Raw genomic sequence first — 26,848 nt, 5'->3', positions numbered from 1 at the left:
TCCAAACAAGAATCTGGAAAGAGCCCAGTTGAAACCCTCATCAGGATTTGCTGGCTCACAGCCAGACAGTTTTAAGGTGTGAGAAGATAATCTCCTCATCAAACATTAGATTTAATGTACCAGCCACACCAGATGGCACCACATACATACAGTGATGGTGTCTTTCATCAGGTAAACATTGTGTGGGTAGCCTCAATTAATTTCGAGGGTCTTTGAAGTTGATTTAGGCTGACCACTCACTTACTACATATACAAACTTGAAGTTAAAGTACTTTTATTTGGTCTCAAGTTAAAACTGATGTTATATGACCTTTAAAAAACATGCCATACTGTATGTTTGAGGATTTTGCTTTTCTCAATATTATTTTTCAGAATGCATGTCATTAGGTCAAATTCAGACAATGTGATGCATGGTACTGTTTACGTGTACTGTCAATTCTGTAATTAGTAGCACACTATCATACACGGGAGATGCTGTGCAAAATGTTCCCTCAGGATAGAGGATTGCATGTTCAGGGTAGAGGACTACATGTTCACAGTAGAGGACTACATGTTCACAGTAGAGGACTACATGTTCACAGTAGAGGACTACATGTTCACAGTAGAGGACTACATGTTCAGGGTAGAGGACTACATGTTCAGGGTAGAGGACTACATGTTCAGGGTAGAGGACTACATGTTCATGGTAAAGGACTACATGTTCAGGGTGAAGGACTACATGTTCAGGGTGAAGGACTACATGTTCATGGTGAAGGACTACATGTTCATGGTAAAGGACTACATGTTCAGGGTAAAGGACTACATGTTCATGGTAAAGGACTACATGTTCAGGGTGAAGGACTACATGTTCAGGGTGAAGGACTACATGTTCAGGGTAGAGGACTACATGTTCATGGTGAAGGACTACATGTTCAGGGTGAAGGACTACATGTTCAGGGTAGAGGACTACATGTTCATGGTGAAGGACTACATGTTCAGGGTGAAGGACTACATGTTCAGGGTAGAGGACTACATGTTCATGGTAAAGGACTACATGTTCAGGGTGAAGGACTACATGTTCAGGGTGAAGGACTACATGTTCAGGGTAGAGGACTACATGTTCAGGGTGAAGGACTACATGTTCATGGTGAAGGACTACATGTTCATGGTAAAGGACTACATGTTCAGGGTAAAGGACTACATGTTCATGGTAAAGGACTACATGTTCAGGGTGAAGGACTACATGTTCAGGGTAGAGGACTACATGTTCATGGTGAAGGACTACATGTTCAGGGTGAAGGACTACATGTTCAGGGTAGAGGACTACATGTTCATGGTAAAGGACTACATGTTCAGGGTAAAGGACTACATGTTCATGGTAAAGGACCACTTGATTTGACTTCTAACAACCTAAACTCCTTTTGCAAGCTGTATGTTTTCAGCAATGTTGTGGGCCTCAAGTAGAAAGCTACAGGCCTGACACAGCACAATTTGTTGCTGAAGTATTTGACACTCTTTGAGTCTCTGAAACTCTCAGACCTCAGTTGGCTCAGCTATAAATTGCTTTTTGTGAGACAAGACCCAAGCTCCATTACCCTCGGTGGAAAAGCATCTCATGGAAGGAGTTGTCACCTTGAGGCTGATCCGTTCTTATGACTGACTGACAGCGCTCCCCCTCTTGCCTTCTTTCTCCGTCTCTTTTCCTCTATCTCCCTTTTCTATCACTTCAGCCTCTTGCTCTGCAGTCTGTTTAGATCAAACTGCTCCCGCAAGCATCTCTGATTTTCAATCAATTTCAGAAACAGCACCTCTCAGTGTTGTCTGCCTGTCCGTCAGTCTTCAGGGCACCCACTGCTGGAGGGAGGGGAAGCAGAATCCATCAGGGACACAAAATGATAGCATTCACAAAGTCTGAACAACACTCAATGCCCTGTGCAGACCCTCCTCCTCCCCCTCATTGTTATATTAAGAACAATTTATATCCAACTCTGTTTAAGGGGCGACAAATAAAAGCAAAGCAAGTGATATCATATTCCTCACGGAATAAGAGGAATTCATCCAAGTGCGTCTTTATCGTAATTTCAGTGCAAGTGTCAGCGATGCCCGGTTCTTTTCTGCTCACTGCTCAGTGATCACATCTCTCCTGCAGCCTGATTAGATGGCATGTGAACAGCACAGTGGCCTTTGATGCATTAGACAGGCCTGCTCGTGTTGACCAATTATACAGATCGCCTGCTGGAATCAGTCAGGTGGCAATGCCAAATGAACAAACAAACAAACAGACCCTGATGAGAGCAAAAATGAACAAGAAAAAAAAAAAAAAAAGAAATTCAAACAAAATCACTTTAAAAGCCCTAAATGCATGAAGAATTAAGGGCATGGTAAACTTCATGGTTACTGCTGGCTGCCTGCTTGACGTCAGCACAGCCAACTGAGTCAATTTAAACAACCAATCTCTCGGCCAGATTTGTGTTGGTGCCTTTTTGGGATTTTTCATACCAAAACGTACAAACTCTGTGGCTTTGCATGTGGATTATTTCGCTAACTGGACGTTCAACAAGTCTATGTTGTAGCTCTTTCAGTCAGTGAAATACAGTCTAGTACAATTGTATATAAATCGTAAATACGTTGCGCTCTCCAGCTAGAGATTTTTTTTTTTCTTGGAGAGGTTTCAGCAGACAGTAGTGACAAGAACACTGAGTACTTTAACTTACCAGTTATGATGGGCATCTGATGCTTTCACTAGAGACGCACGTGGAAGCATTTGGAATTAAATATTTTTCAGCTTCTTCAGTCATATACATTAAACAGCTGTGATCTTAGACCTCCACCCTCTAGTCCATATATGGTCACTTTAGTCACAAGAAAACCAACATGGTTCAGTTTGGCAGTTCAGACAGGCAGCATTTGTTGATGCTGCAGAGGCTCAGTCTTATGTTCATATGGTTCAGGATACACATTTGGATAAACTGTTAAGTTTTCACTGGTAAAACAGCATGATTAAGTTTCAGAAAAATATCATGGAGTAGGTAGGCAGAAGACATCTGTCTGTCTGAAGCCAGGGTATAGTTAAGAAAGCAGGAGCAGAGAACAGATTGACACTGAATAGATCCAACCAAAGTGTTTGAACATTGACCTTTTGACCTCTTTGTGGTGAAACAGTGAGATACGTAAAAATCTATCCAATATCTCCGTCCATGCCTTAAATGTGGCTTCAAAGCTCAGAATTACAAAGTAGTGCATACACACCTGCTCACACACAACTTTAACATACAGTAATGCAATATTAATGCACTAATTCCATCAGTGAATCACACATTTGAAGATCGCTCTACTCATGTAATAAGGAACATTTTTATATGTTGCTGTTGGGTAATGTCAGAGTAGTTAGCTACTTAATCAACCAGGCTTTGTGTCACATTAATAAAGCCCCAGAGACGTAAACAAATACGTTTTCAACTCTCATTAGGACGATTTCCGCACTGGTAGAGCGGGGGGAAGCTGCTGGGTAATGACGAGCAGATCACAAGGTAATAAATTAGACACAGCCAAGAATGAACAAACCCTCGATATTTCATGGACGGGATATATCACGACTGGAGGATGAATGCATATACCGCATTCTCATCAGGGCATTGAGTAAAAGCACATTGTATGTTGTAAGGAGTGACAATGATAAAGGCAGTGAGTAATGATGACTAATCCTCTGTGTAAACACAAATGGCCAATGATGTTAAAAAGGCATACAAAGAATATAAAATATTTATTTTTGACATCTGATGAAAGCAGAGGAAATCGCTGGCAAATTATTGGTAAAGAGGAAGAGGAATATAAGTCCACCTCGTGTCAATTTGTCAAGTTGGTGCACAGTCGCTAAAGATTTTCAGTTTTATGAGAGGCTTAAAACTGGAGGAAGGGGATTATGAACTGAATCCTTTGTAATTAGGTCCACTGGGCAAAAGTCTTAGAAATAATAAACTTGAGTCGAAGCAAAAGTCAAGGTGATTGGAGGTAGAGGAAGGAGACGGATGAAGAAAACATGTTTGTATGCTACATTTCACGTGATACAGAAGCTATTTTCTGCCCTTGTTACCCCAGAGTATCACAGGATTATCTTTCACAGAACTTTTTGAACCAACACAGACAAACCAGTCCACCTCTCTACCTTTGCCAATACTGTGCTGTTTAATAGCTGTTCGCCATGAATGAGACATTTTCCACCCTGTGCACTGTTTCCATCTACCTGGACCTTTGCGCCTCCTCTAAAATCCTGCTTCTGGTCCCCGGTTTCGGCTTGAACATCTTCATCCTGGTCTCCCTGGTGTCCTGTCTGCTCGGCAAGCGGAGCAAAATAAGGAGCAATGTGGCCGTGTTCATCTTGGGAAGCACCTGCTGCAACCTGGTCAACCTGAGCCTGTGGCCCATGACTATTTATTGGAAGCAGCAGGGACGCTGGCTGCTGGGCTCGCAACTGTGCGAATTCATGGTGAACGCCAAACACCTGACCAGCTCTGCGTCTTTTCAATACGTTTCCTTCATCGCGTTCTCCATCTACCTGACGGTGGTGTGTGGCTGCAGACACCTGGTGAACAGCAGGGTGTTCCTTGCCGTGCAGCTCCTGTTTCCTTTCCTTCCGGTGGGGCTGAAGGAGCTGACCCTTTGGATCCTGGGCCTCCACGTGGATCACCTGGATCCCGTCAACCTCACCTGCTTCTCCTTCATTAATGATCAAATCATGAGGAGCCTTTTGTTGGTGAAGACTGTCTTACTTCTGCCATTGAGTCTGTATTTCTACGCTCACGTTCTACACACCATCGTGCAGAGCGCGAAAGTGATGCACAGGAGTCAGAAAGTCAACATCCACCTGGCCAAAGTGTTCGGCCTCATAACACTTATCACCTTCACTGCACACGTGCCTGGTAACTATAAACTATTCTTCTTCATTCTTTCTATGGGTGGCTTTCATTCACATGTTTGATTGCTTCGGGGGTAGGCTCACAATTTAAACACAGCTCACATGCTCATATTTACATAACCAACTAATTAGTTTTGATTGGCATTTCAGACTGCCCTGGAGAATTAATATTTTTAACCTACATGGAGAGTTTAATTTAAAGCACTGCAACTGAGTTTTCTGGTTTTCATGAGCCCATCCAACATAAATTCAATCTGTCTCTGCATATACCTATGTAATGCAGTGATGTTAGATATATATTTTTGTTTCTGTATTTGTTTCTTGCATGTACAGTAGACATGTAGATTAGGTACTATAAATAGTACAGGGCCCGATTTGTAGCATCACAGCTCTACAAATAAAGCTTTTTCAATGAACAGTGTCGTTTAAATGAAATAAAAATGTAAAAAAAAGTGAAAAATATAACCACAGTTAAACGTTCTGTTCATAGTATATATTTGTACATTTATTGGGGCATGCTAAAGGTAAAAAAAAAAGAACTTTTTGCCTAAAACGATAAATTACCTTTATTTGTATTTACCTTTTAAAAACGGCTTGAAAGAGCCGTTTTAAAGCCATTCTTTGTTGCCTGAAAAAAAGCCTCTTGGAGAACTCTGACATTCACATATTGGCTTGACCTTTTTTGGTAAACAAAACTTTTCTTTAACCTCTGCTGAGTTGACTTACATTTGTTCAGTTTCTGCTCATTGCTTTGGTTTCAATTACACTGAAAGAATGGACTGCTGTAACACTTTGAACCTTCAGTTTGTGTCTACATACAGTCTCTATGGCATTTATGTATGATTGCTGTTGCCCATGAATTTCAAGACTTCCGTTCTCTTAAAGTGATGAAAGTGAGACGATAAAAAAAATAATACACAGCAGTAGAAATTGATTGTCTGAATTTGATCTTAATGTGGTAATGTGTAACATTATTTTATACTGATGATTGGATTATTGGCTACACTGTCATGCCAATAAAAATGTTTAAATTTGAATAAAATAAGTTTCACAACTTATTACATTTTGGGCTCAGCATCTTGTGACATTAGTGACCAGTTATTACTTTTTGGGTTTAATTACATTTTTGTTTGTAATTTTTCGGGTCGTTGTTACATTTCGGATCTTACAGGGCTGTGATGGATTTTAACCAATTAGGAAGGGTGATATAAGCTCGAAACTATAGAAATCAAAACTGGATAAAGAACATAAAAAGATTGATGGATCTGTATCATTTCAAGTTATTGCTGTAACTCCTCTTCTTCTGCCATATGTAGGTGCTGTGTTTGGGATGATGGAACATCGCTCTGTGTGTCAGGAGATGGTCAGAGATGTATTGCTGGACCTTCCTTTACTCTCCAGTCCTATGATCCTGCTTTGTAAGAACAAAGAGCTGAGGAATCAGTGTGTGCTCCTTCTGCAGCGCAAACCGACCAAGCAGTATGAAGGGAAAACATCTACCACCAGCAAGATGTAGGAGCAGCAGGAGCCTGACAACAGTCACCTCTAATTCCTTAGGTTTTTATGGGTGATGATGTCATTTGATGGATTACTTTTTTGATTGTAAAGTTGAACATTTGGGGATTTGATTTGATTAGGTTATGTTTAAATTTTACAACTTAATGAATTCATGATGGTACGAATGGCATGATTTTTTTTTTTTTTTTTCCGCTCCCATTGATTTCACTTCTGTTTTGTACTGACAGTTGGACATATTTATGTAGAGAGCAAGAGTTGAATAAAAAAAAAAAAAGGTTTTATTTTTGTAGTGTTGTTTTTATTACTGCTACATGCGTGTGTCACATGTGTTTTCACTTTAAGGTGAATGAAGGTTCGACTTTAGATTAATGACCTTCAAAGCAGCACACAGAGAATTACTGCCTGTCTGGGATCAATATGTCTGAGTCCAAGTGCTTCAAATACAGCAGAAAAACATGATCATTAATTCATGATTTATTTCCATGGACTTGACAGGCATACAAAAGAAGCTCTGCTCTTGCGGAACCAGTGGTTATATAGTGACATCTAGGGGTTATTTAAAAGACTGCATGTACTCCAATACAGGGTTTTTGTTTATAGATGTGAATTTATTTTTGAATTCTTAATTAGTAGGATAGCCCATTGAGATGTATCATCTCATTTCCAAGGACGTCCTAACAAAAAACAAAGTAATGCACAACAAGCATACAAAACAACACTACTAACAGACAAACATACAACAACACTTATACATATAGCTCTCTCTTTGCCTCCTCCACCCTACCACCAGCTCTCAGCTATTGAACAGGACCAGGTAAGAGTACATCATATTTAAGGAGCAATAATAGAGTGCTTTGTCATTGAATTAGTATTAGTAAGTATATGCAAAAATGTAAATAGATAAAATAAAATAAAGAAAGGGGGAAAAAAGTCATCAAAAACAATAACAGGTTTTTTCAAGGAATGGAAAAAAAGGTGAACTAAAGCAGTGGAAGCATGTGATGGATTTCAGAGAGTTGGGAAGATTATTCTCGTGTTAAATTTAAACATGTGTTTATTTGGAATACATATTTTTGAAAGCTTGCTCGTGCTCATCAGAGAGCTGAGGAGAAGAGTAGCATCTCTGTCTGATGCCTTCTCTACCAACTTAGCCAAACATCTTCTTGAATATACATTTTATTTTTCATTGTTTACCTTCTGCATTATTTGCAGCTCAAATCAATTGACTCTTAGCTATTTTCAGTCTCAGATCAGAGTAAAATGTATTAGTTTAAATCTTACAATTCAAAAGAAGTGAAATTGAAAGTGTAAGGGAGCTTAGGTTAATAGCATATCTTCTGTTGGGTACTGCTAGTGGTCAGTAGGTGGTGCTGTGTGCTTACATTTGAATGTGCTACTTACAGTAAGTCATGAATGAATGACTTATATTCATTAATCTTCATGATGGATTCAGTGAGAGGGATGCAGCCCTGGATAATGAATATGCATATTTATGAGCTTCTTCACTCATGACTTAGATAATCCAAGCACATACAAGGAACCTATTCTCCTGCAGCCTCTTCGCCTTCATTTCCAGAAAGATTCTGTAGGTCACCCGCAGCATGGCGCTCCCACCACTCGACCTTTAACCCTGGTAATTTCCCAGAGATCCCGGCAGCACGGAGTAGCATATAGAATATGGTAATTACCAGTGTCTCAGACTACCCACATATTATGTTAACTGGATGAACCACAATTAACATGACCGGAACAATCTCATGGATAGCTGGTGCAGTGCAGCACTGCTGCAGGTTAGTGTTAACACAGAGGAACGAGATGACAAAGAATGACGACTTGTATGTCTTTGCATTTGAACTCTATGGGAATATAAATGTTTTGAAGTATAGGAGATGGTTCATTCAAAAAAAAAAAAAAAAGGTATTGGTTGCGTCCTCACATAATTCCGATTTTCTCTGACCTTAAACATTGACACCATGCATCTATTTACATTAAGTCTTTGATATGCATAATCTATGTTTATGTATTAACATAGCCTGTTTACATTACACATTATTAGCTCATACAGCAAGCACAACAGTCGATAAATCACTATCTGACTCGTGAATGGTGTTTTTTTTTTTTGTTTTTTACAAATCTTACTCGCACTATCCAAACTTCTAGATCTAAAGTCACTTACTTGAACAGAAACCAGTTTTGACGAGGGCTGTGTCACGTGGAGTCAACTGGTTTGTAACTATGTTGTGCCAGCTAACAATACTACATCAAGACCATTTTTAATGCAACTCTATCAAAAGTCTCCCCTGTAGTGCTTTATATAAGATCTTTCCTTGAATCAAAGAATCATTTCAGTCTGCAGCAAGTGTCTTCAGTTGCCTAGCAACTCCAGCCCTGGTGCGGACTAATGCTGTCTGGTGTGTGGAGGTAAATCGGGGGGCAATCTGATTTCAAAATAGGTTGCACGTAGGCGGGGGTCAAACTTTGCTGATGCCCTAGGACAGTTTTCCTAACCGCGGTTGGATTCCTGTTGTGTTGTTTGCATTAAGAGAAAAAGACGATTGAAACGCGCAATGTTGGAACTGTGCTACAAATAGAGTAAGATTACTAGACTTCAGTCCAAGGACAGCAAACCAGATAACGTCAAGTCATGGGAGAGTAACATTTCGCTGTCTACTACGTAGGCTTGCACGTTTTCCCAAACAGTGAATTAACCATGCTTGCCACCTGAGCTGCAAAGTCCCCAGGACAGCAGTGGCTCTGTTAACAGCATGGAAATGTGCTTTGTGGATAGCAGCTATGTCCTTACTCAGTGGTATGTATAATTGCAGAGGTGGTTCTTACACTCACACGTGAAATCCAAACGCCCATAGCAATTGTTCTTCCTCTTCTTCTCCCAGGTTTCCTGCTTCTTGTCCGCTACGCCTCGCTAAAACAATTCCACATCGCCTTCAGCAACTCGGCTTCTCTTTGCTCCCTCTGTTCCTCTATTCATTAAAGTTTCATGGCTGATTTTCACTTTGATAACATATGCATATTAAATGTCATGCTGCTGGATGCAGGTAGCATCAGAGGGGCTGAAAAAGTCTGAAAGAAGTCCACGCCCTTTAGCCTGTGTTATCTGTCATCCGGGTCCTGCTGCTTCCTTCATCTCCGCACACAGATGTGTCACTGCGAGTTATGAAACAGTGTGACAGCGAGAAGAGGCATTTTTATTGTGATGTTAAAACTCATCCATCCAACCGATCACACCGTTATGAAAGAGCCTGCGTGCTTTATCGGCTATGCTATTTGAATTTCCACAGCTTGTCATGCTTCCTTTCCTATCCGATGATGACAGGCTGCGTTTCCAATGTACATGCAATCTGTGATATGCCATCTCACAGTTTTGATGAAGAGAATAAAGTATAAGAAATGCTATATTCAGACAGATGGGAAATGCAATCTCCTCACTCGACAACCATATGTTCTGCGCATTGATTCCTAATCAAAGACTGAACCGAGATTTCGCGAGTAAAAGACCATCTTTGTTGAATCTCTTAGGTCCTTTTGAGCAAAGAAGAGTTTGAGAATCTTTCATGGTCATCCATACACAGAGCTGTAAAAAAAAAAAAAAAAATGGCTGTAGATTTCCCAGAGTAAAGGAAAAGTAGAGCAGTGCTGAAGTGATTTATGGTAGCCCTAATGTTGAACAATTAGATCAAAGATATTGGTGTTTACCAGCATATCTGGGGGGGAGGCCTGATGGAGTAGAAGTAATTTGATGCTGTCGAATTCAATGGGAAAAGTCCTCGCCTCTCTCTCTCTCTCTCTCTCTCTCTCTCTTTTCTCCCAGTCTCACTTTTTTTTTCCTGAAGCTTTTTGATGCATTTGCACTACTCTCCTCCTGCCCCCGAAAAATCACTTTGTCACATAGCGCTGCATCATTTCACATGCTAAATTTTTTAAAACTGGAACTGGAAATCCTTTCACAGCATGCAATATCCATTAGGGAAAAAAATTATTCATATGATTCTCCCTGCATTATTTAAAGCTTAATGACAAGAAATATGTGGACCATACGCTCTCGCCATTGTTCCCCACTGATACTTTACCTCTCAGGAGTTCAGGGTTGGCCTTTACAGGATCCCACTGCGCCTTCGCGGGGATAATATAGAGTGAGAAACAACTTCTGATCACATAGTAATGGGATTTAAAGTGGCCCCATTCCTCCATCACCTCTGGAAGATTGACTTCATGGAGGTCCCATAAATCTCCTTTCTGGAGGTTGTATGGGTCTGCTTTGCTGCGTTTTTACTACACGGGGATTGTTGGGAAGTTTCTTTGCTCTTTTTGCGACGGACACACATGAAGAACTGACACCGATTCCTACATCTCCCCTCTGCCCTCTCTAGGTGCTGCACCACTGATGCACTGCAGAGTGCTAACAGTTGCAATACACACAAAATAAAAACGCCACGCAGGATGTCATTTCGGAAAGGCAGAAAAATATCTTCCAGCGCCGCCCATTGCGTTTATTGTAGCAGCTGAAAATTACTGCGAATATGCCTGTGTCTGATATTAACTGTCACTGGCTATTAGGGTTGGCTTGACTGTCTGTCGGGTTGTGGAGCCTTTTTGGTTGTTGTTGGGTGCAGTGGGAGCAGATGGAGGCTTTGCAGGTGGGAGAATCAGGCTTCTGTTCTGGGTGGAGACATGGAGAGGAGGAGATGTACGTCTGGCTCCGACTCATATCCAGCCTCTCTGGGGTTCCTAATGTCACCGAATCAAGGGTGATAAATGGAACCTGCGAAAGGCAGCGCCAACCAAGTTTGTGGTTCAATGATTTGGTCACAGTTTTCCTCTTCTTATACACACTCAAAAAAAAGAATAGAGAGTTATTAATTTCAGGGGGATTTCCAGATCCCTCGCAGGTCCGTATGTACATATAGAACATTGGTTCCGGCTTTAGAATGTAAATCATAGAATACATTTAACGCATTTGCACACAAGCCGCTATGCGCTCGTAATGAATCACAGTAAACGCAATCAAGTTTGACTGCCTGTGCACATGTGCTTACATATGTTTGCAAATTGAGGTAAATACCAGAGACATTGTTAATGTGCAGACGCTGACCTTTGCCTACAAATAAACAAAGCTTCCTGTGCTGCGGGTTCTCTACACCCCGCAGCTTTTTACGGGTCACAAGGAACACTTTACGTCTGTGTGTACATGTACACACACTAATGCTCCTGGCAGGAGTGTGCGTGGCTAAACAAACAGAAGACAGATGAATCCGTTTACCTCGGCCACAGAATGAGTGGAGATTTGGATTTCACGTTGGAATATCCGACGTATCGCGAACACGCCTTCTGTTGCGGTGCGGTGTTGAATGCTGACCTCTATTTGTCCTTTCCTTTTCCGGTTTCCTGCACCACCTTACCGTTGTTTACCCATCTGGCCTTGTGGGTTATTTCCGCCTGCCTATGATAAATAATTGACATGCTCTTCCTCTTTTTATATGTACTCTAATGCTTGTTTTTCCACCCGCCTTGTAAAAACCAGCACTCGTACTGCTCGTCTCCTGCCGAGTTTGGAGTGCACCTTCAGTCACTCATTTCATGGTGACAGCCTCTTTTATTTAATATTCACATACAGTACAGTCGTTTTTTTTTTTTTTAATTCAGAGGGAAAAAGCAAAACACAAATTGGGCACCTGGTGACACAAGTATTAGCTTAACCAAAGCAACAGTTGATCAATACCTCCCTTTTTTGTATTTGATACACTACTTTTTCTTCTGTCAGGACGAGGCTGTTTCATGTGTTTGTTTCATGGGATGCTGTTAACCCACACACTGCACATCTACAACTCATAACATTTAGTGTACTGTTGACTACAGTTATTGCCTGCTCACCGGAGTCTCATTTATTGTATGCTCCAGGCAAGAAACATTTCAAAGTGAAAAATTGTCTTTTAGAATTTCTCTCTTTCTCCCTTTGCTCTGCCAACTGCTGTAATTTGAACAGAACGACTTGACACGCACCGCACAAACAAATTTAAACTGTTTGAGTTCAGCCTTTGAAATGTTTACAGTTTCTCGCCTTTAAATCGCATTATGGTTTCAAAGTTTGCAGAAGAATCCGTTCCATCTATTATTAAATCTCTGTCCTTGCAGAATAATCTGTTTGACAGTGTGCAACCAGCACACACATTCCTTTATTGGCACATTTGTTTTGCAATTATCCCCATTTAACAGCTCCAATGACAACAAAACCTTTCTGTTTTAACTCTGCAACCCGTTTCAATGATAAAGTAATTGAGGAAGCAAAGGTATGAGACACCAAATAAAGAGAGAGAAAATATCCTTCACTTTTTTTTTTTCTCCACCTGTGAGACCTTGCTTGTGCTCGTCTGCTGGCAGTGGTGACAGGAAACCTGCTAATTAGTTCCCTCTGTAAAGCTGTCATTACATGCAATGATAAAGGGGCGGAAGATGGAGGACTGCACGGGGGAGACGGAGCTCTAATTTGTCCTTTCATACGAGGACAGTCAAGAAATCCATTCTAAGTACTGCGAAGCATATGATTGAGTTTTGCAATAATTCCTCCTGCAGCACGAGCAGACCTGTATTTAACTCTGTGGAGCGAAAACATACCTTCCCTTTATTTCTGTTCCTTTGTGTTTAATAAGGAATCCAATGCCTTAAACAAAACCTAAACATCGAGCACTCTAAGAAATCCCCACAAGAACTGAGAACACCACGTCTAAGCAAAGATTATAGGGAGGTACAAAAAAAAACAAAAAACATCTTCCTTTGGCATCTTCTCCTGCTTATTCGAAGACAATTTGACACAAAAGTGATTATGCATCCAGGCTAGGAAATGTGAAAAAGGAGCACCACTGGGACGCAGATTCACAAACAGGCACTGAAAAAAAAACTGATATTCTGTTGAAACGCAAATTCCTGGAGGGTTTTGTTCCAGAGGCATGCAGGGTGAAATTGGCCTTTAAACACATCGGCATACTAATGTCTTGAGGTGCCTCCATCTTCAGCCTGTGCAGAATAAGCATGGCATTATACTGTAATTGACTCGTAGTTCACAATGGAAATGCATACATTTGCATTAGATAGAATTAGAATTTCTTTGCTCGAAGGTGTGTCTAAGTGTGTGTGTGTGTGTGTGTGTGTGTGTGTGTGTGTGTGCGTGCGTGTGCGTGTCTGAGTCTGCAGGTGTGAAGACAGAAGACGGGATGGCTCCTTCATGTGGCGTTGAGGTTGGATCGAAGTTTGCCTCGAATAGCTCATGGAAGTCTGCCGGCGCTGCGAGCCCTGATAAGGTCCAGCAGGTTCGTTGTAATTTGCTTAGTCATGCGGCTGTTTGATTTCACCACACACGCTGTTTATTTGAATTTTTCTCTTTCCTCTCCCGTGTTTGCTGTTCTCTCAGGATAAACAGATCTGTATAAAACAAGGTCCAAAAACCGAAATAAAACATTCTGATCGGTGTTTCTGAAGCCTTTTTGACCGATGACATCATTAAAGGAAACAATGTCTTCCTGTTTTTAAGTAGCATGTGTAGAAAATATTAAGAGTTTGTCCAAAAACAGACGATGAAATAATCAACATATTCCAAGATAAACTACATTAGTTGTACCCTGAATTAGATTATTTTGTACCGCGTGGCTGCTCAGACTTCTCTTTGAACATCAGCAGGTTTGAAAAGTGGATGAAAATGTGTCTTAACCCAAAACATTGCTCTCACATGGAGCGTCTGCCTAAACAGACTCCAGAGATAATTCAGGGCTTCAGGCAACCTCATGACCCCCCCCCGCTGATACCTCTTCATTTTGGGTCATGCACTGTGTGTTGATAGATCCTTACTGTTTGGGTTCTTAGGTTTGTGAGTCTTTGTTTGTACTCTTGGCTGCTTGAAAAAAAAAAATCAATTTAAAAAAGAGTTTAGTGACATTTTTGAGGCGATACTGAGAAGATGGTCAGTTAAAGTGGAAATCTTCTTCAAACTGTGGCTTTTTATAGAAATACGAAGTTCGTTCTCTTTGCTTAAAGTCATGCCATAAACGTCTAAGGACGTGCTGTTACATTATAGTTCTGCCTTACAACTTGAGTTTTTTTTATCGCAAACCTAAAATGTGTTTGATTAATGATATCAATATTTAAAACGTATGCTGTGATAATGTGTTTATTTGTGATTTTCTCGCTTGTACAAATCCCTTTTCCAGCTACAGGTTTCACATGATCTCTGCAGACAGAGATTTCTTCTTTCTAGGTGTCACTGATATAATATAGAAAGAACGTCAGCCGGTGGGCTTTTATCCTATTTTCCGAGCTGACACGGTGAGCTACTTATACTTCTAACATTTAGCTGGAGAAGGTAGATTTTAATCAATCAAACGTCATACAGTGTGCGCTCGGTGTCGTTGTGTGCAGGCTGCAGATGCATATTTGTTTCAGTGAGTCAGCTCTACGATTGGCATTCAGTTGAACTCCCAGCAGGATTTCAGGCAATAAATATGGAAATCTGAGCATGAGAGGCGAGCTCTTGTCTAGCTGCTTTTTGCCTATTGCACAGTTTAGTCAAGTATTACTTCAGCATAAACAGACTGATAGCAAACAGGAAGATTGGAGCTTTTGCAACTGGCAACTATTTACTTCAACAAGATCGTTTAACACATAATAATTAAACAGTTTCAATTTGCACTTTATCCTGATTCTCCAGTACTTTGTTTTGCAGTACATACAGGCGAGAGTGAGCTCCGTGCACAATAGATTTAGCATGTTGGATTTAGATGTTTTAAAGGACTTGTGTACAGGAAAGACCAGCAGAGCCCTTGGCACTTGGCACAAAAATATCCCTAAATCCCCTCTCCCACCCTGGGCAGTGACACATGCTGTGACTAACCCTTTTTCCGTCATAATGCCGGTGAGATTATTGCACAGAGAAGCATGTCCTAATAACTACAGTGTGCGAGTACACATGAAATCAGCGAAAAGTGTCTGAAAGCATTAGTCTAAAAAAAAAGAAAAAAACAACAACATGTATACAGGTTGATTCAAATTCTTTGGGGTATCAGAGAGAACCCCTGATTTTCGGAGACTACCTTGGAAAATGATGTGTGATGCTGTAATCAGCCTCTGCCTAATAACCAATCAGAATATCCTAAATGTGTTTGGAAAGAGCCGTTCAACCAAGCTGAAAATGGATGTTTACAGGGGCAAATGATGAAAGGAGTCTGTCCCGTGTACAGAGGGATTACTGTGAGTTGACTGTGGACAAGGACCGGGAGTTAAAACATGAAAGTTTTACACCCTCAGATTCGCTCGAAGTCTGAGGGCTTAAGAGCTGCATGTGTTGACTTACAGAACAGACTTTTTATTCAGTTTCTGCAGGGGGGGTGGGGGGGAAGAGACAACCACTGTGTGTATTTGTATTCCTTATACCACTGTTTATTCGTCCTCTTGACCTTGTTATATTAAAAATAATTTGGGGTTTTGGTTTGGCCTTGTGACAGGCTGCTGCAGACCAGCACATTTTGAATTACTGTGTTCCCTGGACTGTTAATAGATCCTTTTTCTGTTCTCTTTAAACAGAGAGTGGTCATGACTCTGCATGCACATGCCTCTTTTATACTCACTTTACTCACAAATTAACACCAACATGGTAAACTAACAGCTGAATTATCAGGTCGTCATTCCCACACTGCAGCAGAAGAGAGGAATATATTGTCTTTATAAGAATCTGGAACAATACGAATGTAATATGAATCAAGTTCAATGGACTTACATTCATGTCACGGTTACATCTGCACCCTCTTCTCTTTCTAGTTTTAATATTCACTCTGTAGTCCAAAGGGTCAAAGGTCGCCGGAGCTGCTGACTAAGTTGTTCAGCTCTGACTGAGATTACAGTTTGACTCTGCGTTTGTTTATTTCCCCCTTAATTCCCACAGACGGGAAAAACAAAGAAACAAACTGAACAGGACTGAAAATAAAGCAGGTCCTATTTTTATAAAGCTAATCTGAAGGCTGCATAATACTCTGACTAAAGCTCTCTGTTGATTTTCAAATAAATATCAAAACCGGGTCACATGATCCTGAATCGTGTTTTTTTTTTTCAGTTAAAAAAAGAATTCTGTTAACTTTCAAGTAGTCCTTGTTTAGATTCTACGCACACGTCAAGAGGTGTGCGACCCATGCTGTAATACTTGTGTGTGTGTGTGTGTGTGTGTTAGACCTTTAACAGATGTCATCCTCCCTGAAAAAGACGAAGGAGCACTTGAAGGAACTTCACATGAAATCCTTTTCAACTTACTGTACAGGTAAAAATAAGGACACTTCTATGTTTGTGGTGAATATTATGTTAATTCACAGACTGTAGTACATCAGACATTTGAGAAATACCATGCATACACTTTCTGTCTAAATTAATTGAAAAAAACAGTGGAATGCCACTGCATGCAGGATGTTCATGTGGTGTGCAGAAATCGCTGCTGTGACTTCATGGAAGCAGGGTTAAGAGGCCTTTAACAGAAAAAGCGTGCAGTGGGTCAGAGTCTCCTCATCTGACAGTGTGCCACCTCAGGCTCTCTGCAGCGGACTTGTCTTAAGTTGTTTTTGTCGTATGACTGTTCATCTGATCAGACTAACATCTGTGATCACAGAAAATCCCACATTGATAAAACAAAGTGACCGTGTCCTGCTGGGGAAGCGTCAGCCTGTGGATCTGTTTGATAAATAAACTGGACGTTACTCATGGAGATGAAGAGCCACGGTAAGGTCATGATACCTCGTTCTGGGATTGAAAGTGTAACAGTGTGACACCTAAGCAGATCTGCGGTCTTTTCAGAGCCTTTACACACACAGCCCCTCTTTGTCTTTGAGGAGTCCCAATATGCAGCTGTATATCTGGGAACACGCATTTTTTACATCAGCGATCACTAAAGCAGCAGTTGTGTCCACGATGGAGTCATTAACAGACAGCTTTATTATGCATCATTATATAGCCATCTTAATGATGGTTTAATAACATGCTCAAGTAAATTAAAAGCTTTTTGGAAAAAAGGAGCATTTGAGCTTGGAAGAATTAAAACCCGACTATTATTATTAATACATTAGTGATGTGATTAGTGAAGGCATTACCTAAGGAAGGCATGAAAACTGCTTAAAGTCAAATAAAACCCATGATGTGAAGACAGGACAGCAGTACAAAGAGACAGAGAGGCGTCATGTGTAGATGTATAATTGTCAAATATAAAAGTACTGAAAGCTGCAGGCATCACAAGACAGAGGCACAAGGCAGAGCATCACCCCCCCCCCATATAATAAAAATAAAGAAATAAATAAAATACTATTGCAAGATTAGCAGATTAAACTCCCTGCAGACCCAACAATGCAACACAATCACACAAGTGTGCTTCGGTTTTAACGGGAATCAACAGAGGAGGGAAATGTTAAACAGAATAATGATGTTTTAATAAAGTGTCACAACCTGAGATTAGTTTTTTAAAAAACTGCTGGATAGAAGTCTGTGTGCCTTCAGATCAGCCTGCTTGCAGACAGGTTAGGCGAGGTGGCGCCGGCATCAAACATGAAGGAGAATCCGCTTTCTAACCCATTATTTCTCGAGAAAAAAACGTCATCATTCCTGCAGGACTGTGATACGAATGGAGGCACTGTGCTCACATTAAAGTGACAAGAAGCCTAGAGCACTGAGCATTGTAAAAAATAAAATAAAATACAGCGCTGGAATCACTCTGCTTCTCCCAATAATTCATCACAGATGTAATAAATGTCAGAGGAACAGGCCCACTCTTTCTATAAAACATGCTTCAAACAAATCGCACATACTTGACCACAGCTCGTGATCATTTTATAACTGTTTCATAGTTTTCTCAACACGTCACAGCTTCACTGCTGAGGTCATTATTTTACATCCCGATAGTCATGAAGAACTCTGCGTTTCTTTCTTTTTATTCATAATATCAATGTGGGGGTTTGGTTCATTGTTACTGGGTTTTCCCACCACATCTCCACTTCTGTTCACTTGCACTTTTGATTCAAGATGGACTCTTTAAATGATCAGGCTTCATTAAGCCAAACAGTGTTAACCTAACATCACGCTCTGAATTGTCAAATCCAGTTTTAAGACCTCTGCATGATTTATAGTTGAAATAAGTTTGACTGTCTTCCCTCTCCTTTTCAGGCATGTCATGTTGGATGAAGGATATTTTTGTTTTTTTTGACAATTTTACAATTACAATTATATTTACAACAATACAGCTATTGTTTTTTTGTTTTTTTACATGTTCAAAATAAAAGACATCAATCGATCAATAGTGTGAAGAATCAGATCTTTTTTAGCCTGTGTCTGATATGTCAGCTAATATGTGTTAAACGTTATCACCAAACTGTAATAATTAATTAATTAATTAATTTGGTGAAAAGTAAAGACATACTGACGTACAGAGCGGGATTCAAGCGGGGGGGTTTTTTTGTAAATTATTCCGCAGCCCCCCAAGCTATGGTTCGCAGACCCCACTTTGAGAATCACTGACTTAAAGGACCATATTAGATAGATAGATGGATAGATGGATGGATGGATGGATGGATGGATGGATTGAAAGATAGATAGATAGATAGATAGATAGATAGATAGATAGATAGATAGATAGATAGATAGATAGATAGATAGATAGATAGATAGATAGATAGATAGATAGATAGATAGATAGATAGATAGATAGATAGATAGATAGATAGATAGATAGATAGATAGATTTATTTGACAGCATTTAAACACGTATGTGACAGGCTGATCAAATCTGACTCCATAAGAAAAATAAATCATAAATGATTACAATACACAAAAAAGCCCGAGGGTCTTATTTCCACTGTGGTCCTCGATCACAGTACAAGTAAGATCGAAAAAGGTGTCAGGAAAGAGTGACATCAGACTAACACAAAACAATAAATAACAAAAAAATATATAGAAAAAACAAACAATCTATATCAACAAATTATTTAATAGCCAGTTCTTGAGATCGTTTTTAAAACTCCTCTGAACAGGGATTGTCTCAATCCAGTCTTTAATAATGAGAACAATGGTATGGATCAGCAGCTCTTCTTCATTTCTTCTGAGAACATTCTAAACATACGGCGCGATATTAAACTTCCTTTTGAATCTAGATCCATCATCAAACTGTAAATCTTTGTCAGCCGTCCACTGTGCAGATGTGTTCTTTATTGATATACAGTCGCGCTCATCACGCTGTCAGCTCTCTCTGTTCTGCTGACTCTCGTGTCCCGCCAGCCTGTCGTGTTTATTTATCTTTTCCTTCCTGCATCTCTTGCCTGACATTTTTCCCTTAATCTTGACTCTACACTATTTGACAGATCTCCGTGTTCTGCCTCTCTACATTTCTGTGCGTCCTAGGGTCTGCGTAACCATTCACCTTTGTGCTTGGGCCATTATTATCTCAACACAAATCATTTTAATGTGCTTTTTAGCATCTAGACAGAGTCAACTGGAAAGATTTGCCATTTAGGTTTAAAGAAACTCCAACTCATTTACATTTTTATGGTTCATTAACAGCGTCCAGCTTATAAATCATATCCAGATTTGGAATTCTTCTAGAGCAACAAAACTGCATTTCTGGCAGTCTTTACTTGTCTCTCTGTGAGTGTTTTGAATTATTAAAGAAGGAAAATACTCAAAGGTCATTTCATCAATCGACCAAGAGGTTGTGGTTGTCCTTGAACATTTAACAAAAATGGTTACAGTATGTACTATTCAATGACTGTTGGGAACATATAACTCTATCCGTATTGCATTGTTTTCATGGGCCTTGGATAGTATGCTTTCATACCATGAGTTATTCTGTGACTCCCGCTTCCAAAGCAGGCTGTTCAATATATAAGTTTGCATCAGATGGAAATTATGAGCCAGTTAATGGAATGGATAGCAGACATGCCTGTGTTCTGACACTTTCACTGACTCCTCGGCCATGAATGTTACTCTCCACCATATTTTTGAACTAACCCATCCAGACACCTCGGGCACAACATTCATCTGTTGGCCACTCGGTTGACACTTTTCCTTGAGAGAAAAGAAAAGAAAAAAAAAATAGAAAGTGCTTTGTGAGTACGAATGAGTGGCCTGTTTCCACCTGTTAAACTTCAACACTCCCCATGTGTCGCTTCTGTGCCACTCAGCATCAGCCATTGAAGGCTGCGGATCCTGCAGGGTTTGTTTATGTAGTTTTGTTTGGCCTGTTTTTTGGATAAATCCCAAAGAAAACCACTGAACTTGCTGCTTGAAGTAAAACAATGGCGTGTCATGGTGCTGGGCGTGTTGCCTCTCTGAGGTGTGTGTCACTTTCTCGGCCTCTTGAATGCATTACTTTTTACAGTGTGTTAAACTGCGGTAATAACTAGCTGCTCTTACTCTTCAGTTGTGACATTTGTTAGCATTACTCTGTATAATTACGCAGTCACTACACACATAATGAACAGCCATTATCATTCATGCACTACATTTTACAATGTCGATCGTGAAGTACAACTTGAGAGTTCTAAGCGCTTCTGTATTGCAGCCTACTGAACGACCAAAACAGTTATTACTGCATTAGAAATGGTGTATAGAGGCATTATATTAATGCTGCTTTTTTGAGCTGCATTAAAGTATGCTGCGTGAGTTGTGATTAAACGCGAAACAATTTTTACTTTGTAAAAAAATAATAATAATTCTTCAGCAATCTTAGCTGATTGTAGTGTAAAGACAAGAACTATTTTTGCTTGATCTACAAAGAAATTAGACTTTCATAATATGACACGAATATGTCGTGTGCAATGACTTAGTTCAGTACGGTAATGAGTATATAAAGGGCTGGGGGCTATACGTCTAACTGCTTTTCTTAATGTTCTGTCCCTGCTGAATCCAAAATAAGTCCAACTATCAGTTTTATTTCACAGCTAAATCTGCACCAGTTAACCTCGGGGTAGCTGATGGCGATTAGCTGCGTTCCACTTACCTCGGGACTTGGATCTTGGAGCTGGGAATGACGTCACACCCGGGTGGACCGTGTTCCAGTTGCGAGTCGGACAAGCAACATGGACACGTCCAGGAGTACCTTTTTGTTGTGTTAACTGATACAACACCATAACAGCAAACTGCATGATAGTTTGTGCACAAAATACATCTGATATGTTACAGTTGATGCACGTCATGCAGCCATGTTGGATTTTAGCTCAAATGTTCTCTGAGTTTCTGAGTCAGATTCCCACTTCAGGGGGGCCTCAGGCAACTGTGAGTTTCTGACTTCCGCTAACAAATGGAACGCAGTAATAGCCTGAGCTTCATTTGACTGCATCAAAATGATGTAACGCATCGTAAATATACCTCGGCCTCAATGGGTCGAAATGTGTTGTCAGCTTTGTTCAGGACGACAGAGTTAAGCATAAAGTTTTCACAGCTTCAGAAAACTCAGTCAGCGTACGAGCAGAGGACAATTTTGGAGTGACTTGGAAAGTCAAAGTAGTGATGATGCAATATTGATCACAATTGGATTTAAAGGCCAAGGAGAAGAGATGCAACCCGGATTTGAAAAGGTCAACAATGAAGCAGAGCAGACTTTTACTGCATGAGGACGGATAAAGTGTTCCGTAGCATCATGTTGTGACTGCGTGTCTAAAATCACGCTGACTCAGATGGCGAACTCTCCAGATTTTTTTTCCAATAAACACACAGTAAATCCGAACACTTGAGAGAAAGAAAGCAGTTTCAGCTGTGATTATTGGAAACCTATCAGAAAAATGAAAGATACAAAGACGCTTTGAGTTGAGGCTGTTTTGCTGCAAACCTCTCAGATATTGTTCCCAGTCAGCTCCAAAGTTTGGTCTTACAGAACGTTGGGTAATTAAGTAACGTCATCATACATTTTAATGAATCAGAAACAGCTTCACTTAAAGAGCACCTTAAAAAAGGAGCCTGCAGAGTAAAGAACATTAGGACAGAAAAGACAAACACATTTTACTACACAACTGAAAACAGTTTGACAACAAAATATAAGAAACAGATCATTAAAAGTCATTCAAACATGAAGTGATAAAACATCAGCAGGAAGAACGCTCTTATAATAACTGAACTCTCAAATTGAAGTCAGATTAAAAAATAAATATGGTCCTCAATTTTCCTTCTTAAAATACGGAGATGACGGAGTGCCAGCACGGCTGCACAGAAGGTTAGTGCACACGGCCATGTGCAGTCGTCCAAACAGGTGCAGGGTTCAAATCTAACCTGTAGCTCCATTCCTGCATGTCATCCCCCCAATCTCTCTCTCTCCCTGATTTCTGACTCTATCCACTGGCCCATCTCTAAAATAGAAGTGTGTGAAGCTAAAAAAAAAAAAAATACAGACAGCACATGCTGGTGTTGTGCTTGAAATCAGTCTTGGTCTGTTTGTTTACTCCGTCCCATCTCAGTCTCTGCACGTGTAGACTCCGGATTTAAAATCAAGACCACCACTGACAGACTCTAACTTTGGTGCTTTTATAATTGTATTTTCATCCCTTTGTTACAGCGGCAACCTTCCTGGTGTCACGTCTAAGTGAGTGACACGCCCGCTGCATACAAGATGATGATTTTCATTTATATTTATGGGCTTGGTCTTTCCTCGGCCTCGGTCCTTAAATGCCTGGTCATATCTCGGTGTCTGGGACACGTCTGTGGTTTTGACAACACGAGCACATTCACTTTGAGTGAATAGGTGCTGCTGAAAGTGAACAGCATTGAAATCAAGCAATTTTGACAACATTGAAGCCGCCGGTCATGGAACCTTTTAGTCTTACATTGATTTTTATCTTGAAAAAAAAAATGTGACTGTTCTCCTTTTTTTTTTTTCCTTCCTTCATATTTAATGTGCACATATTTTTAAGGAGCCCTATCTTTAAGCACATCCCCTCTCTGTGTGACTTTATTGGCTATTAACATGAGCATGGAGATCAAATAAAAGCTACAGCGGACATTTTAAATCACTGAGTCAGGAAAGCAAAATCAACCACATCCGTGCAGCTTATTATACTTCTAATCAGCCTATTCAGCTTTTTGCTAACTTTTACTTTGCCTCGTTTTCATTCATTAACATCAAGAGTTTGTTATCGCTGTGAATAGCTGATCATTAGCAGGATTTATCTTGATTTTAGGGGGAGACTTAATGAATGTGAAAAATTTAGATTGCTCCTGCACTTACCTGACCTACAGGATGACTGATGCTTTTAATAGGAGGCTGTTGTTGCTCTTTGTCACAATTTCCCTTATGTGAAACATGGGGGGGGGAGGGCCATTTTTGATGACCTGTCAAAGACGGCCGAGCAGAAGGGCAGAGCAGACTTGGAGGGCATCAATCCTGCTCGCGCTCCTTTTCATGTGTGATGCGTGTGCCCTTGGTTACCTTAGTAACTCTCCCCTCTCCGTCTCCAATCGGCGCTCCCGAGTGAGCCAGTCCGGGACCGCGCCGCGCGCTCACGGCAGAGCTCGTGTTGAGCCGGAGAGTCGAGGCAGAGGCATCCAAACGCGCCAGGAGCAGGAGGAGAGAATCCCGCTGTAGGAAAACAAGAACAAGGGGAGAAAAAAGCAGAAGAAGATGGGAGAAACATGTTGAAATGACAGCGGAGGAAGGATCCTAACAGCTGTTATCGCTTCACGGGAAGGTCATTAATGGAAACAGAAGCAGTGCGCAGACTGGACGGATATTTGGACATACCCGCATGCAAGTGAAGACCCCGCAACAGTGAAACATTGCCCCGGCTTTTTTTAATCCCACAAAGCAAGGCATGGGGGGATTTACGTCTCGACAAGGCAGGTGAGTCATTTCATGATACTTGATGAGCAGCTGTGTGTGGGGTGGGGGGGAGGAGGGGGGGATCTTCAGGCTGTGACTGTGCGTGTGGGGTGGGGGGGGGGGGGGGGGGGGGTGAATTAAGAGGGATGCAGCAGGGGGAGTGGGCAAATCGCGGACTTGGACTTACATTATTCGACTTTTGTGTGTTGGCTGTTAAGATCAAGAGAGGCATTTGGGGATGCTAAATCGAGGTAACGCAGTAAACCGGAACGAAGCACGTAGACTTCCAAAAAAAAAAAAAACGCATTTGGATGATGTGACTTGGACGGACTCTGCTTTCAAGTGTGCATTTGAAGCAGGGGTCTGGATGCTCAACTCTGTGCCTTTTTTAAACCAAAACCGCATATCTATATCACGTTATACTTTTGAATATGTACTCAATGTTCAGGGCACTTGTTACTTGGCCATAAAGACAGAGTCTTGCGTGCGCGATGGAGCAGTGACGCGCACTCCTCTTCTCCATTTCTCTCTCTCCCTGTTGCAAAAAAAACAACAACATTCAAATACTCCAGCGACTCTGGGCTTTGAGCAATGAAATTGCAAGCTCCAAAGTTTGACGAAAATTAAAAGGAGAAATAGTGAATGAAATCACCCAGCATGACATCAGATCAGAGGTTGTGCAGTGCGAGTGGGATCCGCCACCAGTTTTGTAGGAGGCTGTGCACCACCATCTGTTGTGCTGAGGAGCAGCATAATCTACATATGTGGGGATCCCCATGTTGCTTCTTCTTTTGTAGGATTTTAACTTCTGTACATGAATTGGTTTGATTAGAATGAGAGGGTAGCTATAGCAATGAGAGCTGTCTGGCTAATTAAGGATTTTGCTTCCTGTCATTTGGAGTGACACAGTGAGCTTCGACAAAGATCTTTTATATCACTTTTATGCCTGCTCATCACTGACATTCTTCCTGATCTAGCAGCCCATAATTCCACCTCTTTTCATAATAAAATAGGATTGATCTTTGACTCTGTACCGTGACTTTTCTCTCCAGATTTATAATTCCTTTGAAAGCTGGTAGAGCACACATGCACAAACTGCTTGCTGAACCACAGAGCATAGTACTTAAATTCAAAGCTCCACAATGATTCCTCAGGCCTCACATGCCTGCTGTCCTACTAGCTGAAACTCCAGGGTATATGGTTGAAGCTAAGAGGAAAATAGTCAAGTATGTCGAAGAGAATAATCAAGTTAGAGAATTTAAAAAGTGAAAGGACGATGGAGTGGAATCGTCAAGCAGGAGTTGTCATGGAGATTGTTTGCATGTGTCCCTGAAAGCTAAGAATTTAAGAGATGATTCAGGCTCTTTTGTTTGCATTCCAAGCTTTTAATTGGTCATTACATGCATACAAACAACAAAGAGACCTTTAAAACTTCCACTATTTTGACTTTTACATTAATATGCAGGACTTTTGCCTTCATTTGTATCTATTTGGTATCATATGAGGGATTATGCATCCTGCTGCTGCTTGTGGATTTTCTCTCTGGCCCTGTAGTGTTTGTATTCAAGTCCATGCAGTAGACCAGTTTTTTTCAAGTTCCCCGCTGTTTCAATATCAATTCTTCACCCTTTTTCCCCCTGAATTTTTCTTGGCTGTGCTCACACTGTGTGACAATCATGGCAGCTTGAAAAAAAAAAAAAAAAAAAGCGAGCATTGTCCGTGGAAAAATTAGCAACAATTCTGCTCGCTCAATGTGCTCATTTGTTAGACATATTAGCCTGGAAGGGTGAGAGAATCAGGAAGTGGTTAACATGTGATTACTGACAGAGCCAGCATCTAAACACACAGGCACAAAGTGCAGTATTGAGTGTTTTGTTTACCCTGAGAGTCTCAGGACTGCTGTAGAAAAGCTTCATGAGCCTCCCTGTCTGCTGCAAAGGTCAGCGAGGCTCCTTCCTGACCGTAAGTGAATACACCTGAGTCCTCCTCAGCCTGACTTAACATGGATGAGCCACTCGTTGGTCTCTGGCCCGGGAGGCCTCTTGTTCTTTAGCCCTCAAGATTCTCCTCCGCGTACTCTCGTTATAGCTTCCACACTCATGGGCCGAGGTTTGTGAGCCCTCATTCCCTCCCCGTGTATAAAGTATGTGTGTTGTTAGGCCTTCACCAGGATTATTTGTGTTTTTCTCATTTTTTTTATCCTGTTTGACGTGTTGTCTTGGAGCAGCAGGAACAGGAGCTGAATAATCATCCCCCCCTCCCGACCTTCTGAAAATGTGTCCTATCACTGCCTCTCCTGCCGCCCTGGAAAAGTCGGTCGTTGTTTTAACACTGTTTTAAAAACTTTGCAAAGTCATTGTAACCGAGCGGAAAAATCAATTTGAAAATTTGAATTTAGTACAGATTAGTTTTCAACACTTACCCGACAAACTAGAATAATGCTTTGGCTTTGATAGCTGAGACAAGTGGCCACCATACAAATGCAGTTTCAGTGTCTCCTCTTCTGTTGGAAGAATCCAGTCTTCAGGACTACACAAAAGCAACAGAGAGCGGTGGAGAAGCAGCAACATATTTAAAACCCAAGTTAAAGTGTAATATGACGTGCC

General features: G+C 40.9%; 1 protein-coding gene across 4 annotated transcripts in view; it reads left to right on the top strand.

Moving 5' to 3' along the window:
* Positions 1-23,867: 23,867 nt before the first annotated feature.
* Positions 23,868-26,848, top strand: part of nlgn3a (neuroligin 3a) — a 126,396-nt gene continuing 123,415 nt past the window's right edge. For all 4 annotated transcript variants that reach the window (XM_079351747.1, XM_079351749.1, XM_079351748.1 and 1 more), the window contains exon 1: positions 23,868-24,263. The gene's annotated coding sequence lies outside the window, so the exon portion shown is untranslated. The remainder of the gene's footprint in view (positions 24,264-26,848) is intronic.

The sequence above is a fragment of the Symphodus melops genome, assembly GCF_947650265.1.
Source record: "Symphodus melops genome assembly, chromosome: 9".
In the NCBI taxonomy this organism is placed as follows: Eukaryota; Metazoa; Chordata; class Actinopteri; order Labriformes; family Labridae; genus Symphodus; species Symphodus melops.
This window is presented reverse-complemented; position numbering and strand designations above follow the sequence as displayed.